This window comes from Danio rerio, chromosome 16 (genome assembly GCF_049306965.1).
Source record: "Danio rerio strain Tuebingen ecotype United States chromosome 16, GRCz12tu, whole genome shotgun sequence".
Classification (NCBI taxonomy): domain Eukaryota; kingdom Metazoa; phylum Chordata; class Actinopteri; order Cypriniformes; family Danionidae; genus Danio; species Danio rerio.
In genome coordinates, this window is record NC_133191.1 from 34,566,440 (window position 1) to 34,586,525 (window position 20,086).

The 20,086-nt window shown below is 35.8% G+C and overlaps 1 protein-coding gene across 2 annotated transcripts in view; it reads right to left on the minus strand.

The window, feature by feature from the left end:
- The window catches only part of mroh1 (maestro heat-like repeat family member 1), a 139,006-nt gene that overhangs the window by 95,078 nt on the left and 23,842 nt on the right, over window positions 1-20,086 (minus strand). For both annotated transcript variants that reach the window (XM_073926127.1, XM_073926128.1), the window contains 2 exons: window positions 19,194-19,280; window positions 2,128-2,202 (listed from right to left, as the gene is read on the minus strand). The gene's annotated coding sequence lies outside the window, so the exon portion shown is untranslated. The remainder of the gene's footprint in view (window positions 1-2,127; window positions 2,203-19,193; window positions 19,281-20,086) is intronic.

Below are 20,086 nucleotides of genomic sequence, written 5' to 3' on the forward strand. Positions count from 1 at the left end.
ACGGTGGCTCAGTGGTTAGCACTTTCGCCTCACAGCAAGAAGTTTACTGGTTCGAGTCCGGGCTGGGCCAGTTGGAATTTCTGTGTGGAATGTGTGTGAGAATGTGAGAGTTTATAGGTATTTCCCGGTGCTGGGTTGTGGCTGGAAGGGCATCTACTGCATAAAACATATGCTGAAATAGATGCTGGTTCATTCTGCTGTGGCGACCTCTGATAAATAAAGGACTAAATCAAAGGAAATTGAATGAATGAATGAATAAATGAACCTAAAATTTTTTTTTGTTATTTAATTTTTTTACAACGCAGGTATGAACAGAGCAGCCCAGACATTCTACTAAACTTGTGTTCCACAGAAAAGCTTTAACATGGTGGCGAGTAAATAATGACAGAATTTTTCATTTCATTTTGGGTTAACTTTCCCTTTAAGTGCTTTCCAGCTGAGGACTCTGGCTTTCTGCTTTACGGCACTCTAGGGGTTTCCTGTTGTGCTGAAGGTCAATACACAGCTGACGCTTGAGAACCAGAGAGAAATAAATCAAAGTATGGTTATGAAGGAGGTGAAGAGGGAGAGAAAAGGGTAATCAAGGAAGGGAAGCAGGAAGAGCTGCTTTACTACGGCTGCCATGATCACTATTTGACAGCTAAAGTGGTTCGAGTGGATTTGCTTGTAAGAAAATGAATTGCACAGGAAACATTACAGCACCTGCTCCTACAGTAGTGATTTTACACTTTGACTTCGTAACAAATCTCTCCTTATATTTCTCCAAGAGAAGGTCATGTGAGAAATGGCAGGTGCCTCGTCCAGTGTTACTCTTGAAAATATCAACTGAAAATCAGGAGGATTCTCTTGGAAGATGGGAGATTAATCAGCTAAAATCCAAAAAATCCTCACCAACCCAAAACACTTTCAATTCTGAGTGTGCCTCACACAGGTTAGTGGGCTTATTAAACCACCTGTAGTAACACTTTCTCAAAAAGAAAAAAAATAGCACTCTTATGCCTCACTCACGCTAGCAGTGACTTTGTAGCTGCCTGTCGCTCTTGATCTTCTGTAAATGCAGGTCTGTGTATGACTACAACACAGAGAATAAAACTGGCCTTTGAACAAGCACATAAGCTCAACTGGTGCTCCTATCGGCTGTCCCTCAAGAAATTTGCATAAAGCTGAGGGATTCTCAACTTTGTTGCATCACTCAACATGCCCACTAGATCGCCAACAGTCGCTGTTGCTTGCATAGATGGAGGTCACCGGAAGTCACTCACTTTCCGTTGAAATGAAAGGTTGCTTATCGATTATTCGTAATTGAGGCTTTAGTGTGCACTCAGACTAGGCATAGTCATGTTGAACCGGGCCCAGGCATGATTGCCCCCCTCCCCTCTCCCCCTCAGCCTGCACTCACATTGCATTTTGCCCTCCGAGCCTGGGCACGCTTTCAAATCTTCACTGATTTGACTGCTGGACTGGTCCAAGATTGAGGGTGGGGGACACAAATTAAGTTTTTTAGACCCTCACCAAACAAAATATGATGAAAAACAATGTTATATATGATTTAAGGGTATCATTTATTCTTTAGGCATTTATTTGAGGGCCTTCAGATTTCCTGGGGCCCTAAGCAGCCGCTTACCTTGCTTATTTGTTAAATCCGCCCCTGCATGAAAATCATTGTGCTGCACGTATTAGGAGGTTTTCTGAAGGTGGCAGCTGTCGTGCAGTGAGGGGTTTGTATCTTTAATAATCTCCGACAGTTTGCGTTCATTGAAAAGTAAGAAGGATTAATAAATCCATTTAAAACCAAAGCCCAACCGAACCATGCTCTGGCACAACTGACTGGGCAAGGGCCAGCCAACTCAGAGCACTCACACTTGTCAAACGAACATGGAAACGGGGGTCAAATGTTTCTAGATACGGTTCAGGATAGCCTAGTGTGATTACACCTTTACTCTAGCACTGCATTTTCTGAGCACAAACAAGCTTGTATAACTAGCACTTCTTGTGTGTATTGCCTCTTCCTTAATCACCAAATGCTTCTTTAATGGTAAGCCGCTTTAAACAAAACTGTCTGCTAAATGATAAAATGTAAATGTAAAATATCTAGTCTTAAATGACTGATTTAACAATAAAACACACCTTTAGAAGCCCATAATCCTGGCACAGTTGCAGTGGTTGAGATCTCATCTGATATATCCAGAAAACGTTCCTCATCTAAAAGGTAGAAAGCAAAAAAAAGTATTCAAGCAATCTATAAATGCATTAATTTATGCTTGGTATTAATAAAAAATGTAAGCCTTCTGGACCTCTACTTCATTAGCAAATTTAACAAACTGAAAGAAATATATACACTTGTCAAAATCAGTCAATGCTAACTGAATATGCACTTATTTGAAGCGGAAGGTGTTACATTGGGATTTTCCATTGTGCAAAGCTAAGTCAGATGTTAGTGCATATCTAAACCATATTTAGGTGAAATATAAGATGGAAAACTGTTTTGGGTGGGAGTTTGTTTTCCATGCATTTAAATTATTCACCGTAATACATTTTGAGTGATTTTAAATCATGCTGACATGAAAACCACATATGTGGGCTCAAACAGAAGATTTTGTATCCTTAAACTCTCTCCATATACATGAATAAAAACACCACAAAAATCTGTTTCAGTTTTTTTTATATAATACCGTTGTAAAAATAGTGTTTTAATATCCAATTAAAAATAACTTTTTAAAATAACATTTCTGAAATATAAATACAATTCAAATGTAATGAAAATAATAGGGCAACACAGTGGCTCAGTGGATAACAGTAACCTCACAAGGTCATTGGTTCAAGTACCATTTGGGTCAGTTGGCATTTCTGTGTGGAGTTTGCATGTCCTCCCGGTGTTTGCGTGGGTTTTCTCTGGGTGCTCTACACATTTGTACAATTTAGTACGATTTGCTTATCCCCCAATGATGGTTGAGTTTAGGGGTTGGATTGGGTGCCACACCTCCTTATTAAAATCGTACATTTTTATTTGACTGAACTCTTGACTGCGTCTTTTGGCATCCTGACCAAATCTGCCCACTGGCCAGAACTGTTTGTAGGTATTGCGTGTCCAGTTAAATTGGAGTGATATAAACCCAATAAGTCTCTCTCTTTTTTTTTAATTATCCTGATGTTAAAATAGGACCCAAATCCCAAATTTTGAAGCCCACTGCAACGTGACATAGAAGTGCGGTTTTCCTTGCCCATCAAATGATTGACAGATGCCATGTTTCTATAGTAATATGTCCACAGAACATTTTTTGCAAATAAACTGAGATTAAAACATCTGTTCCAAACTGTCTGATTTTTAGAAGTTTTACAAGTTTAAACGGTTTTTAAATCAGAGCATGTAATAAAGACAGTAAAATCGCTATGTAATTCCTAACCACTATAATCACCGTATGATGTCAGAAAATACTAATTTGTATGTGCACTGCAAATGGCATTTGTGTGGGACTCACCGTTTCAGAAAGGCTCTACCAATACATGGAATAAACGGACTTGTTTTTTTTGGACTAATTAGCTGTATTTCAGCTTTATCAGCATCTGTCTCTGTCACTGACTGTTGTTTATCTGATGTAACGCAGGAGAAGCAGACATGCAGGTGAGAACGGTGGGCAGGGGGAAGCAGCTCATTTGAATTTAAAGCCACAGGCTACTAAAACGGCTACACTGTAGTCAAACACCACATGGGCAGATTCTGGAGGCTATATTAAATAATCTGATAGATATTTTGAGCTAAAACTTTTACATTCTGGAGACACCAACGGCTTATCTTACATCTTTAAAAAATAAAATAAAATAGGTGCCCTTTAACTTATTAGTTTTTACAAATTTAAGTGAATTGTACATTAAACAATTAAGCCCACCTAAAAAAAAATGTAAATAATTAGTTTGAACAAACATCAAACATGATTTTTTGATTTTTTTAAATTCATAGCTTTATGAAATAATGATGTTCTACTCTTACTTAAAACCTTTAAAAATTGTTGAAGAGCATTCATATATTATATTAGATCATTTCAGATATTTTCCATATATTTAATTAATACATATAACTCTTTTAATATTTTATGTGTGGCAATAGTTGATTAGGTGCCTACTCCGCCAAAAAAGCTAAGAAATGGATCATATCAGACAAGTCAATCAGCAATAAAAGAGCATATCAGGTTCACAGAGGGATAAAAAAAGGTTAAACAAACTCCACAAAACCCAACACGTTATAATACGCCGCATAACGTTTCAGACACAAACCATGTGGAACTCAAAAATGATGGATCTGCCATGGGGAGAAGAATGTTCCTCAGGCTTGCACACGCTTTTCTGTCTACTTATGTTTCTCTTGGCAAAGCTCTGCATGGCCATCTTGTTTTTCACAAGGAGCCTCTGTCCACGCATATACGGTTGAACTTTATGAGCACAGTAGACAAAAGTGGCAGAAGCACATTTCAACGGCTGGAAGACCCTCCATCCTCTGTCAGTTCCAGCTACGTCGCGGTGAATGAAACTAAGCATATCCGCAGTCACAGAACCGGAGCCTTGAAAGACTCAGAGACATTTAGCTCATTACTGCAGAGTGAACTTGACGGCTTCAGAAATATATTCCAAACTGTATCTCTCTATTCACTGACCTATAGTAGATGAAGAGGAAATTTCAATGGCTGAAGTCAAAAAATAGATTCAATTAGATTCAATTAGATTCAAATCAATTAGCATGCACAGACAAACCAGCAATAAAAAATTTTACTTCATTTTAAAGGCAATTCATTGCAATTTGAATGTTACGATCACATTTTTTTTTTTAAACAAGTGCTCTACTACAAGAAGTTTCAATTCTTATTTTAGCCTTGTTTTCTAATTTTGTGAAAATTGTTTCTTTTGGTTTTGAAAGACTCACCACCTGTGAGTCTGACAAACCAAGAAAGCTCATAGTGGGGGGATTTGATGTATGGTAAAGCAAGAAAATCTTGAAAAAAAATGATGGGGCTACTCGCTGATGTAACGTGCAAAGTGATGGTGTATTTACAGTGTACGAGAGTAAAAGCCAAATTAACCACAAAAAAAAAAGCAAAGTAACAAAATAATCAAACATAAAAGAACAAGTAAACAGCAAACAAACAAACAATATATGTACTGCCACACTATTATACACAGACAGGCCACAAATTGCTTACAGCACCACAGTAGAAAAGAAAAACTGACCCCGAATTTGAGTTTGGGGCTGTCTTTTTAAGGAAGCCCCGGCCTTTTGACATGGATCAGTTTAAATTTCTGTGTGGAGTTTGCATGTTCTCCCCATGTTGGCGTGGGTTTCCTCCGGATGCTCTGGTTTTCCCCACAGTCCAAAGACATGCTCTATAGGGGAATTGAATATGCTAAACTGGCCAAAGTGTACAGTATGTGTGCAACTTCTTCAGCAGGATAACGCTCCTTCTTATACTTCAGCCTCCACATCAAAGTTCCTGAAAGCAAAAAAGGTCAATCCAGGATTGGCTAGCCCAGTCACCAGACATGAACATTATTGAGCATGTTTAGGGATAGATGAAAGGGGGAGGCATTGAAGATTAATCCAAAGAATCTCAATGAACTCTGGGAGTCTTGCAAGAACGCTTTCTTTGCCATCCCAGATGACTTTAATAATAAGTTATTTGAGTCATTTTAGAGATGTATGGATGCAGTTGTCCAAGTTCATGGGAGTTATACACAATATTCATTCTTCTTCCACTGCACCATGATTTTATATTCTATACTGTACGTTATTTCTGTTAAGTGACAAGACATTTGTCTGATAAAATAAAAATCCAGGCATGATCAAAATCTTATTTTACTCAAAGTATAATCTAGAGGCCTTTGGCTTTCATATAAGCCACTTCTGATAGCAAATGATCAACTAGAAGTCAAGATATTATTTGTTGTTCCTAAAACTTGAATAGGTGACAAGACTTTTGTCAGGTAGTGTATAATAAAAAATCAAAATACCTTGTTAACCACAGACCATATCAGTCATTTACCCAAAGGATACTGACAAAAAGTGGAACAAGATGTGCTAAAATGCATTTTGCCCGGTTTTGCCCTACAAATATACATGACACTCATCATAATATTCTTTGAGAAGCTAGTCATTTCTGTTAAATGCTGACATGATTGAAACACTCAGTATTTGCATTCATCAACTGAAATGTTTAAAAATAAGATTCACATGAAATTTTGTTCAAAACGCTAAAAACTTTAAATATTAACACTGCAAACAGGCCCACAAGAAGATCAAGACCAGTATCAATATGGCCTTAGTTTGGTTCTGGGAGAAAGCAAAAAAGAAAAAAAAAACACACTTTCATTATGGTCATGCCAGGCCTGTAAAAATGCAGTGTTGCTCTAAGTAAAACATCTAATGCCATGAAGCGTCTCAAAAATGACCGCATATATTACTCCTGGGGTCAGCATTGAAAGTTGTAGAAAATATCCCAAAAGAATTAAGTCATGAAACATTCTCAGTTCAGTCCTAAAGCTCGCCTTGTAAAGACAGCCAGGTAGTGCTTCAATATAAAATAAGAACTTCGCTTCTAGAAAAAAATACAAATAGTTTTCAAGTTCCAGCACAAGGAGAGAAGCAGGCTTTTTTTCAGGATGTAATTTATTGTATTTCATCAAGCGTGCAGAGGATTTGAGCTGTAAACTGCACTTTCCCTGCATTTATTTTCTATTTTACAGCCATTACAAACACATTTGTGTGATTTGTAATCTCTGCCGGCTGCCGTGAGGACGTTTCAACCGAACTTATTCTTGGTGCTCTTGGAAGACACTTGTAGGGCAAAGGTTAAATCAACAAGGCATCATTCCAACACATCTTGAGGAAAAACCCGCACATCTGATTGAAGTGAGTTACATCTCAGTAAAGAAGACGTGATGAATTGAAAAGCTTCAAGATAATCAACGATCATCTAAATGTGATCTATTGGTTATTATTATGCTGTTTTGGATGTTTATCTTCATATGATGTGAAATACAGCTGTTTGTGACTGTAAAATGTGTGCAAAGTTAAAAAGAATAAAGTGTGCAACATATTGTCTTGCAAAATAAATAACTGGAACTGAACTGCCTGAGGTTTGTAACAAATTTCCTTAATTGCTGTATATGGTTTTCATTGGCCAGCTTTCAAAAATGTCTACTCTCAAATGCTGAAGTTAGATTAATTTGTGTTGTCAACATGTTGAGAAGACTGTTTTGTAAAGCAAATCCACTTTGCATGCACTTGTAAACTTGTTCTTAGGTTTATATGGTTAATTAATTGTGTTTTCAAGCAATGAGAAAGGCTCTAGAAAAGTAATTCAGATATGATAATGGGCGTTTAGTTTTCCAACACCAAATCTGACTGATCTATCTGACCAACCAGAGCAAGATTTATTCATTTATTTATTTATTTTTATTTATTTATTTATTTTTTGGAATAAAGGATCCTTGAACAAATCATTGCAGACAATGTGAGAAAAGAGTTGATGCTCCAGTGTATATTATCAGAAAAATAAATGTGTTGTTCATTTACTTACCCATATAGGCTTTCCAGGATAGATGTCACCTTTTATTCTTCACTAGAACATTAAAGATATTTAGTGTTTGTTATTTGTGATTAGAGTTATAAGGACAGCATATTCAAGACTCAAGAATCAATAAATAAATAAAGACCATAGCAATAAATGACTCATTTGCCAATAAATGACAGCCTTGGTAAATTCTAATTAACCTGGGCTTTGTGACATAATGATGTAAATCAAACTTGAGAAATAAGATCTTCATTTTTATAAGCACAAGTAACGTTGTTGGAAAGTGATTAAAATCCAGCGTCGAGCCAACATCTTAAACCAACGTCATTTTGATGTCAAATACTGCCATTTATTCATCAGGTATGGCAACCAAACTCCAATGTCTGATAGACATCACAGGGGTAACGTCCACACAACGTCAAGCTGTAACATCATTAGACATGGATATTTGGTTGATTTTAGGTTGGACATTGTACATTGACGTCGGGCTGACGTAAACCCGATTTTCAATTCCAAACAAAATGCAACGTCCCCACAACGTTGGGGTACAACATCAATCAGGCATCACGTTGACGTCCTGTCCCTGCTGGGTTAATATGATATGGGGTCTTTATTATTGCTGAAATGAGGCATCTAGATGATCTATGACAGGCAAGAACAATAAAAAATCTTTACATCCTAGCCTTCACTCACCTTTTTAAAAACCTACTCACAAAATCCTTTTTTTCCTTCATTCTCAGTCAACTTAGACAGCGGTTTCTTTCAAACAGAGAATAAAAAAGTCAAACTGTTCATCAATGTTACATTGACACTGTTGATCATTCACTAGTATTGTGTGGATTGATACTAAAATATCGATATCTCCGATACCAGCTTTGAATGCTCTAGTATCGATTATCTTATCAAAATATGGATATTTCAGTCATTTGGAGCAAATATGTATTTTATTGGAAATAGATAAATACAGTGTAAAGTAATCACAATTACCCTAGTTTATCTGAATAATGTAAACTTAGTTGGAACTACTTGTTCTTATGCCTGCCAAGTCGTGCACATATTACGGCACTGTACAACTGCAGAGCATGCTAACTAGCCACTCAGTCCGCTGGCCTGGCACATGTTGTTCAGTCACGCTGTCATTGGATATGAGTGACCGCAAGCGAAGTATGTGTGGAGCTACTTCACTTCCATAATCTCAAACAATGCAGTTTGTGACACGTGTAACAAAACAGTGCGGTACTTATCTAATCAAACATCTACATATAAATCACAGGACAGAATATGACAACGTCATGACAAGGCGGCCAGAAGAGGACGAAAGGAGAGGCACAGGTGATGCTAGAGCAAGACAGACATCACTTGCAGAGTCCTTGGGTGCAGCAGGCAGGCACTATAGGTACAGAGGGAGAAAACGTGGCAATGTGACTGCATTTTTGGGCTTGGGTTTTTGTGACAATGATAAAAGAAAAGAAAAAGGTTAAAATTATTCAAGGGGACCGAAATAACATGTCACTAAACGTAGAATGTTTTAAGTTTTAAGATATACATGCTCAGATGCTTTCATTAAATACGTAAGTTGGCTTTTTTGTTGTATAATAAATTCTTTATCAATAAACAAGAACAACCCGTAATATGTCTTGTATTCAGAATAAAGTGATACTTTTAAGTACATTACTTGTTACTTTAATTTCCCAGTCATTTTTGGGCAAATTATCGGATCTGTATCGCCGATTTTTAGATATTTTGGATGTGATATATTATGTAAACACACTGAAAAAATTATTTAGGGGATTTACTAAATGTTTTTTTAAGGTAAGTGGTTACAATCTATTTATATGGGTTATTTTTTCAGTTTATATATTTGCATTATTTGACATATATATATATATATATATATATATATATATATATATATATATATATATATATATATATATATATATATATATATATATTATAGAGAGTTAATTTAGAAATTGACATTATTTTTCTTTTATATGTATTAATTTATTAAAACCTTAGAAGTTCGAAAAGTTCAAAAGACCCACCCCCCACTGACAAAGTCCAGAATTTGGCCCTATATGAGCAAAATGACAAAATAACTATAGTTACTTTAGTACTTTAGTTATTCAAATGTACTAATTCTGACTGAGGAAATTGGTTAGCCAGTTTGTTATTTACCTAAAGGCTACAGATTTTAATATGTATTTTAGTTGTTTCTTGTAAGTTTTAACAGATTCCTAATTTTTTTTAATAATGCATGATAAAAAATTGGTATTTTTAAAATAAGTATTTTTCATACTACTTCATTCTATTATTATTTTTTTTTTCTAGTCTCATTATTTATAAAATTGCAATAACTTACAGTTTAAATGCACATATCTAAATAAACCTTTTGTGGTAAAATAGTATACAGTAGTACCCACTTTAAGAAAATTGTAGGGCATATTTTTGTTGCGTCAAAAAGTGAGGTCATGATCACCATCAAACAAGCTAATGCAGCAAAGATTAATAGAAATTGAGGAGAATAACTGCAAAAAGCTCCACTTATTGAAAAAAACAGAACCCTTTTTAATAGGCTGGCTACGGGCCTGTATTACTATCATTATTAGTATTGTCACAGAGTAAACATGAGGGCAAATGCCTCTGAAAGAAAGAATGAACTGCAACTTACAGGCGCCAAACTGAATGTTATGAATTTCCTCCACTCACTTCTCTACCACCACTGTATATTAAAACACCTTCAACTTGTAAGTGTCAGCTCTATCCCACACTGTATCATTACAAACGATCAATAAAAACACCCGTTTCATTAACAAACCCATGGTGACGCACCCGGCACTGATGCAACTCTTTAAAAGAAAGATTTCTTGTGGTGCTGATGAAGTGCCGATATCCCTGCTCAGTCTCGAGCCACTTTCAGACATAACTCAGCAACACAAATCCATCTGAAATGAAGCAGCATTAAGAGGGCAATTTGGCAATTCATTTCAGATGGTGGAGCGACCGCAATTATTTGTTTTTGGATGCTATCGAGAGCATACGTTTTGAAAAAGGATGTGTGAGGGCAAATGTTCCGCCAGTCTACGACTGATATATGTCCTGCGGATTTCCCTTACACTCATAATACATAATGACAAGCATATGTCCTGCAGATCCTTCAAACTCTGCAAACACACACACGCGCACACACACAGAGGAATCAGTTTAAATTATAAAGAAACCACATGATCAAACACACTGGCGCCGTCACAGCGAAAACTTCCCGTTAGGCTTCAGAAAGTACATTTGATAGCGCATACGTTTTATTGATAATTTACTATAAGCTTCAACGCCAGATTTACAGAGGCCATTTTGTAAATCATTTGAACATTTTACAGCCTGCGTTAAGCATTTTTATATTATTTCTGATCTGGCCACTACAGTTGAATGATTCTGCCAAGCAGTATAAAGAAAAGAAAGAAGCGAGCCAATGCTTGAGGATACAGCAGACACAATTGTACATTTTAGTCAATTCCCATTTTTTACGCCATATATAATGGATCCCTGAGAGTTTCCAGCAAATATTTGTTTTAAAAACCAATCTGCATGTACTCACCCACACCCAAAATGGATGACTGGCTTTTTGGGCCTTAATCTACATTAACACAACCGTACGGCCAAGAAAATGAGCTCACTGCAAAAGATGATATAAGCAGCCAGTTAGCTACTGCTTACATTACAAATGACCACAAGCAGCAAAGTGGGCCATGCAACGATGATGGAGATGAAACGGTGTTGGAATCGGTCCATGATAAATGAACAGAAGAGGAAAACCTCCAGTTTCCATTTATGGTTCATTTCCGTTCAGATATGTTCAGGGTGTCTGTGTGTTTCTGGCTGCTACTGTTATAGCAAAAGGCAAGGTCATTCACCTTTACAAATATGAGAGTATATATTTGAGAAACGTCATATTATAGATGTAACCCAAAAATAATTGAAGCTATAAGGATAAAGCCTGAGGACAGACAGTGAAGGTTGTACACTCATACATGTATATCGTATTCCTTGGTGTTTTCTATGAATCATCATTACGCATGGTTATGCAATGAACATATTTCCAGCGTAATGTGTAATGTAATGAGTGTTTTTCACGGCGCATGCTGGTGAATGCTGTAATGAAAGCATATGTGACCTGCTGAACTCTTCACTTTCTGCCTTGGTCAAACAGGAATCGTCAATGTCGCTGGGTAATCACCATTAATAAAAAATAATAGCTGCAAATTGCAAATTTCCTGCAAGCTCGTCACCCCCTTGAGAAGTACTTGTGCCTGCAAATGTGTGATTTTTCTCTGGTGAAGTCGGCAAAATGTGACACGTTCATTCTCAGAGCTCATTTCACAAAACCAGATATTATGAATCTGCCAATAACACACTTCTCTCTGTCTTTTATAAAATTAGTAATTACAAATGTATTATTTATTGTAATTTTTATATATAATATAATATACTTTTATTACAATAAATTATCAATTTAATAAAAGACAGAAAATGTGATAACTTCTCCCTTAAGTTTAAAGAGGAGTTTTCACCAATGTGTCTGAAATGTAAAACAGAGAAAGGTGACCTTGTGCATTGTCTCTGGCTTTGCAGGGAATTTCAAAAGTTATGGGCCATGATTAAACAAGAAATTAATGGTTTCTTATCTATTCATATTGGTTGTGACCCAAAGCATATGCTGTTTGCGATATACAACAAGATTAATATGAACAAACACTTTGCAAGTTCCTGGTATTTTGTGCAAGAAAATGTATTCTCCTAAACTGGATAAACTGGATCTCACTGAACTCTTACAAAGTCTTTATGGCATAGGGTAATGCTTGAATATGTACCACTGGACTACTTATGTTTTACACGGCGAAGATATTTTTATTTCATCAGAGGTGGGATCCATTTTTGTTGCATATGGGTTTAAACATAACCTCCATACATATCAGAGGGTTGATTTAATGAGGTCAGATCTTATGAAGGTTTGTGGTGTATGAATATGAATATGAAATTTATTTATTTTTTATTATTTTGTTTAATTTAACTATTATTATTATTATTATTCATATCATCATAACAATCCTCCCATTCTGTTCACTTGTTTGTTGTTGTATCTGTATTGCCTGAAAAGTTAATAAATACATTATTTTTTAAAAAAATCAAATCAATCATCATTTATTAAACCAAGAGTTTGTGTACTTTTGTGTTTTACTAAATTCATAATTCTTAATTTATTATTTATTGCATATGTTGTACATAAGCACTGTGTATAGTTTAATTAAAAATCATACATATTCATAAACACAGTTCATTACATTTTGAAATTAAATATAAACTATATATTAAAATATATCCACAGGGTTTCTGCAGGTTTCATCAAGTAAAATTTAAGCCTTTTTAAGAACATTATGAATGAAATTTTAGACTTATACAAGGCTAAACACTAATGATACTAATGATATAATTATTTCTTAGCAACATACTTTAATGTGTCAAAACAAGAAAACTCTAGTTGTACACGTTTTTCAACTTAATATTTCGTCTGGACAAAAATGACACGTTTAACACTGTTAAAAGTATATTTATTGTGGTAACAATTACATAAATAATCCAAAATATATATTTGTTGGCTTTTGCCAACCTAATGCGTTTCTGTAAAAAATCCTTAAAATTCATGCCTACACTGTAAAAAATTATATGATAAATTATTCATGACAGCATATGCTTTTAGGTGATTTATGTGATTTCAGTTTGTGATTTATTAAACTGAGTTAATCATGTTCTAACTTAATTTTATGGGCTCTATTTTGACGATCCATGCGCAAAGTGCAAATCACAAGGCGCAAATGCATTCAGGGCATGTCAGAATCCACTTTTGCTAATATAAGGATGGAAAAATCCACTTTGCGCCGTGGCGCATGGTCTAAAAGTGTTGAGCTTATTTTCTCAACGAGTTATAGGTGTGATTTGAGAATATACAATCAGAGTCTCATCTCCCATTCCCTTTAAGAGCCAGTTGCGTCGCGCCAAGCGCATTTGCTATTTACATGATGACTTTGCAAGTGAAAAAACTAAGCGTGTCACTAGCAAGAAAACAGTTAAACAAAGCATCTGCAGCGCGAGAATGAGGGATAAGGCCTCTCATTATCTACTTTCACTTTCGCTCTTGTGGATAGGGAAACCTTGTAGGCACAGACATCAATTAGCCTATAAATAATTCATTTTGTTTGTTAAACACAAAGATTTGTTTCAAAACTATTTCTAAATTCATTTCTATTTTCCAGCAAACGAATAAATCAACAATAATAATGAAGTGAGGTCAAAAAAGTGTAAAATAATGAGTTATATCCAAATACACATGCTATGCCACATATGGTCTAAAACCTGACATGTGGACAAATCTAAGCTTGTTTTTAATAAAACAAATATAAATATGGGTATAATAAATAATACTGCTAATAATGATAACATTATACAAGAGCAAATTGTCACGAATAAACTAAAAAAGCCCTCCGAGATGAAGAAGGCATGAAAGTATGGTTTTTATATTCATGTAGGCTAGAAAATAATGTTTTGTAAAATTTTAATACTTTATATTTATATCCTAAGTATATTCGTTTTACATCCTATATAAATCCTTAATATTTTAATTCTTTTTCATATGTAAAGATATTTGTGTATTGCTCTACATCTTGTGCGTATTAAGCAGTGTGCAAGAGAGGCGCAGAGCGTGTGGACAATAGACCGGCTTTGTTCTGGTCTATTGAAAAATCTATTATAGTTTCTCAAAATAGCAATGCACCAGCAATGCACCTCAGAACGCCTTTCTTTTTAGACCAGAACGCCTATGGGGACACATATGAGCGCAAATGCATTTGCTATTTAAACAGCATGGCGCAAAACGTCAAGACAACTCTTGCATCAAGCTGAAACTACCAAACAACATAAAAAATTAAGGCAAACATGAATTGTTTTATTTATAGATATTATGTCTACTTCCCCTTACTTCTGTAAAGGGTTTTTGTATGAATGAATGGAAGTTAGCATAAAGGGATATATTGCTCTGTTATTATCACAGGAAACTGTGTAATTGTTTTTAGTTTTCTTTCCTTGGTAATTAGGGAATTAATTTGAAGGAACTGCTGTAAAATATCTCTAACTGCTATAGTAAATTGTATCTCTTTGCAATAAAAAACCTAAATATAAAGGTAAATATTTTTAAAAAGGTTTTATTTAGATGTATTGTTGGTGATTCGAGGGATGTCGGCCTGATTATGTAGCTTTACATTGGTAGAAAAAAAATAAGACCTGTTAAAAATGATTTAAGAAACACAACATTGAATTTAAGACTTTTTAAGGCCTACAATTTAGATTTTTAAATTCAAGACATTTTAAGGCTTTTTAAGACCCTGTGGACACCCTAATACAGTTTATATTTATACTTAGCATGCAAACATTTTCCTTTGGCTTAGTCTCTATTTCAGAGGTCGCCACAGCAGAATGAATTGCCAACTAGTCCAACATATGTTTTACACAGCGGATGCCCTTCCAGCCGCAACCCAGTACTAGAAAACACCCATACACACTCATTTAAACAAACACACACACAAACCCACAACCACTCCTACATTATGGATAATGTAGTTCATGTAATTCACCTATAGCGCATGTCTTTGGACTGTGGGGGAAACGGGAGCACCCGGAGGAAACCCAAGCGAGAACATGCCAACTCAAACCAGCAACCTTCTTGCTGTGAAGCTAACGAATGAGCCACCATGTTGTTCGAATTCAACTGAATCAAAATGTATTAAACATACTTTACTTTTTCATCATTATTAGTATTGCACACTTATTATAATTACTATATATGGATTTATATAATAACTAAACCCTTAATCGCTGTTTCTCATTTAACTCTAAAGCATTCAATTAAAATATGCAGCATATTGAAATAATACTTACTTCACATAAACTAAACAAAGTACTTTAATGAAATTTCCAGGAATATTTACTATAGATCAATATTTAGTGCATTTTAACAGTTACAATAAATAATAAAATCACTAAATCAAGGAAGTGTGAAGCTGCAAATTAGAGAAGTGATTGCAACCTAAATGATGAGCAGATGTTTTAATATTTGGTTTTGGAGGCGGCACCTGGGTCACTTATATGAAAGTTCCCACAATGAAGAGCAAGCTACGAGGAGAATACTATGACTTTAAAGGAGTCACTAAATTAGCAGTGAGCCATTGTTAGCAGGACCACAGGTTAGTCCCAGGACTCCAGTTATGAGGGGCGGAGGTGGATTTTACAAGCCCAGGCTGAAGAGCCGCAGAGGGACTTGCCCTCACCAGCTGCCTGCTTTACAAGGCAAACTTCAAAGATAAAGCCTTGACTTTCCCCCCGCAGGCCCTGCCACACCACCAACTACACGCACACAGTGTGAGTAAAGCAACATGTCTCACGCTTCACTTCTAATGACTTATTCTGAGTGACACACTCCAGTATGAGAGAAAATGCCGGTTTCACTAATGGGAAAACCCTGTCACAAAAGATGATGACGGCAAGAAACCCCAAATATCTATGATTCCTTTACTTTTTTATTTACCGGAATATAACTTTTGATAGAATTTTAGTAAACACTCAACAAAATTATAAACATAAATTATCATATTAAATGGATCAATATTGATCTTTTGTGTATGTATTTATTTCCACTCGCTGTTAAATGAGTTGTATTTTTTTTTTTTTTATAAACCTAGCAAGTAACGCTTTTAATTTAACTCAAACTTACATGTAAAAGTTAATGTAGCCAATCTACATAATAACTACATTAAACATTTTTTCTCAAGTTCTAATACACAATATTACTATGATGCTGTATTTGTTCTTTAAACATTTGGTACATTATTTTTATATTATATTATTCTATATTTGTATGTAGTCCTTTCACAATATTGTTCCTGAGGAGTTAACTTAAAGGGGATCTATAAGGCAAAAAAAACACTTTTATAAGGGACTTAAACACAGTAATGTGGCAATAATGTGTGAATTTATAGGTAAAAATTCATTAATAATATATATATTTTTTTATGTTTTATTTATACATTATGAAACATTACAAAAATTTACAAAGACATAATCATGTAACAATATGCAAATATACTGAAGAGTATTTTGAGCAAATAGTAATAATAAAAATAAATAAACAATAATAAATAAAAATATGATAATAAAAATAAATAGATAAATAAAATAAAAAACAACAACACTAGTGCAATCTTATATACATAAAAAACAAGTCTACAATGTGTTGACCAGAAGTAGTTTCCCATAAAAGCTGGGCATTAGGGGGTGGGGACTCAATCAGAAGGAGCAGGGTCAAGCTGAAGAGTTTGGACATATTTGCGAAGGGGTTCCCATAAATTAATAAAAATAGTGCTAGTTCGGTGAAGAGAGTACCTAATTTTTTCTAATTTCATAAAATAAAGAACATTTCTTATCCAACAAGAGTGAGAAGGAGGGTGTGGGCTCTTCCAGTTCAGAAGAATTAATCGCCTAGCCAGAAGAGTTAAGAAAGCTACAAAGTCAACAAAATTAGAGGGTAAAGTGTGGTCGGGCGGAAGAACCCCAAATAAACCAATAATTGGACATGGTGGGATATCAACAGTGGTAATAGCTGATAGCGAGAGAAATATTTGTCTCCAAAAGGAAAGCAGGGAAGGACAGGACCAAAACATATGAAATAAAGTAGCTGTACCAGAATGACACCTGTCGCACTCAGGGTCTATAGACGGATTGATGCGAGCTAGCCTGCTTTTGGACCAATGAGCTCTATGCACTACCTTGCATTGTATAAGCCTGTGACGTGCACAGATTGAGGAGGAGTTAACCCTGTTCAAGACCGCTTTCCATGTCTCCTCTGTAATCTCAATTCCCATGTCTTGAGACCAGGTGGTCCGTAAATTATCAGAAGAAAATTGAAGATTAACAATTATATTAAATAATTTAGAAATTGAACCTTTAGCACAGGGATCTATGCCCAGTATTGTGTCTAGATCTGAAGTTGGCGGTGCATTTGGAAATTTAACAAATTTTTTGCGCACAAAATCTCGAGTTTGTAAGTATCTGAAAAAATTGGATTTAGGGACATTAAATTGAGAGGCCAACTGACCAAAAGAGGCAAAAACACCGTCAATGTAAAGATCACCAAAAGAAGCCAATCCAAGATCTCTCCATGAGGCATAAGCACTGTCCAAGATAGAAGGGTAAAACAGAAGATTGGAGTGTATTGGGGATAATAAAGAGATATTATGAAAACCAAAATGGCGCAAAAATTGGGTCCAAATTTTTTTTACAATTATATTATTTGAATATTTAATTGGGGTCATTGTATATGGGAGGCATAAAAGAGCAGCCAAAGAGGACGACTTATTGCACGAGACAGACTCAATGTGCAGCCAAGAGGGGGGATTATTAATAATATTTTTTTTAATCACACTTTATAAAAAGACTTTGATTCTCCCTTAGTATGTCAAGGAAGAAGGAAAGCCCCGCCCATTAGTGACAATGTTTCCCTCATTAGCATAGACAGCCCTGAGTGAGAAGCTGCCATTTGCCATATGCTGACACTTAAGCTGTGTCCGAAATCACATACTTCCATACTATATAGCATACTAAACACAGTATGTGAGCCGAGTAGTATGTCCGAATTCCTAAAATTCGAAAAACAGTATGCGAGAAGTACTTGGATGACCTACTACCTCAGGCCAGATTTCCCATTTATGCACTGCAAGAGAATTCATGAATGGGAGTGAAGTGACGCAATTGACGCGGGTAGGTCACGTGATGATGACACAAAGACAGATGTAGAATGTCCAATTTTCATTCATAGTACTAACATACTATCTAGAACATACTTTACTAACGGCCGAGTAGTACATTTAAATTCAAATGCAGTACCTACTGAGAAGAAGATGATTTCAGACGCAGCCATAGGCATTTGTAGCACCATCCTCTTTTGAAAAGAGAGCTGACAGCACAATCTTGTTTGAATTTAAAGCGACGGTAACCAAAACGGCACAATTTGGATCAAAGCTTAAAAGAGGCAGTTTCAAAGAGTTAAATCATTTGTGGGGTATTTTGAGCTTAAACTTCACATACACAATCTAGAGACATAAGAGACTTACTTTACATTATGTAAAAAAGTGCACGATAGGTTCCTTTAAGACACCCATAAACCCACATATACTATGTTCATCTTATCTTTATTGTTCCATATTTTCCTCTCCATTTAATAAAAACAATATCATTTATTTTATTATATTTGTTGTTTAAAAATATATTTCTATATACTATTTTACACTATACTGTATTGTATGTGCATAGTATATTCACGTGAAATACTGTTCCACTTCTTTTCTTTCTTTAGATAAATATTTAAATTCTATGTAATTGAGATTTTATATATTAATTTGATATTTATGTTATTTAATACATATTTCACTGAGGTTCTGTAGGGTAAGATCTGTCAGAAATGCTCTGAAGGGCACAGAATTCCAGAAGTTTCAGAGCGGTTCAATTTTTCCATCTCAAAACCCCACTGACCTGCTTTGCCGTCTGAATTCTTTGGCTTCCGAGGAACGGGACGATTACGGCATGGAATTTCAGCGAAGACTGACTTCACTTCTGCTCCTGAAATAGAGGGGTTGGAAGTCAGAGGCAAGGCCACAGAAGGCAGTTACCCATCAGCGGAGGAGAGCTGAGTTTAATGCCAAATTATTTCATTGAGCTTATGTGACCCCCTCTTAAAGAGCATTGCCCCATTTCAGACAGATTGAAAAACCATCCCTGGTCTATACGTCTAACTGATGAGGTCACAATTCATTACTAATTAGAGCTGTTGCATGACACGTAAAGTGATCTGCAGGTTAAATTGAGCCAGCTGATAGGGTCTCTCTCTTTCCCTCCACCCCTAAATCCCTCTCTCCTTACAGTAAATGAGGCAGCTGCGGAGGCTCCGTCCTGTCAGGCGTGGTTTCTGCCTGCTGGCTTGTCCCCAACTATGGCTAGACAGCCGAGTCCCCGGGTACTTGACTGGACGTATGTCCGGCAGACTTCCATAACGACCGTCTGCGCTCCTGAGCAAAGGATTAGTGATGGATTCTGACAGTTTTCCGACCCATGCCAGAAAAGTTCAACTGCACAGGGCACAGGGAGAAGGGCACTTAAATTTGGGATGACGTTTTACCACAGATGTTCCAGAAAGAGTAATGATAATCAGATGTAGGGAAGAATGAACTTCTGGTCAGCTCTGATTTATAGACATCAAGTTTCAGCATTAATACAAAGGGTTTGTGCTCGTTTGTAATGTTAATATGCTGAATGAAATATTACCTCTTTTCTGATAGATTTTTAAGAGATTGTTTGGAAGACTTGCTCTTTTTTTTATCTAAACCCTTTTCTAGAGCCTACTCTGCTGTGATTGGTCACATGGCACA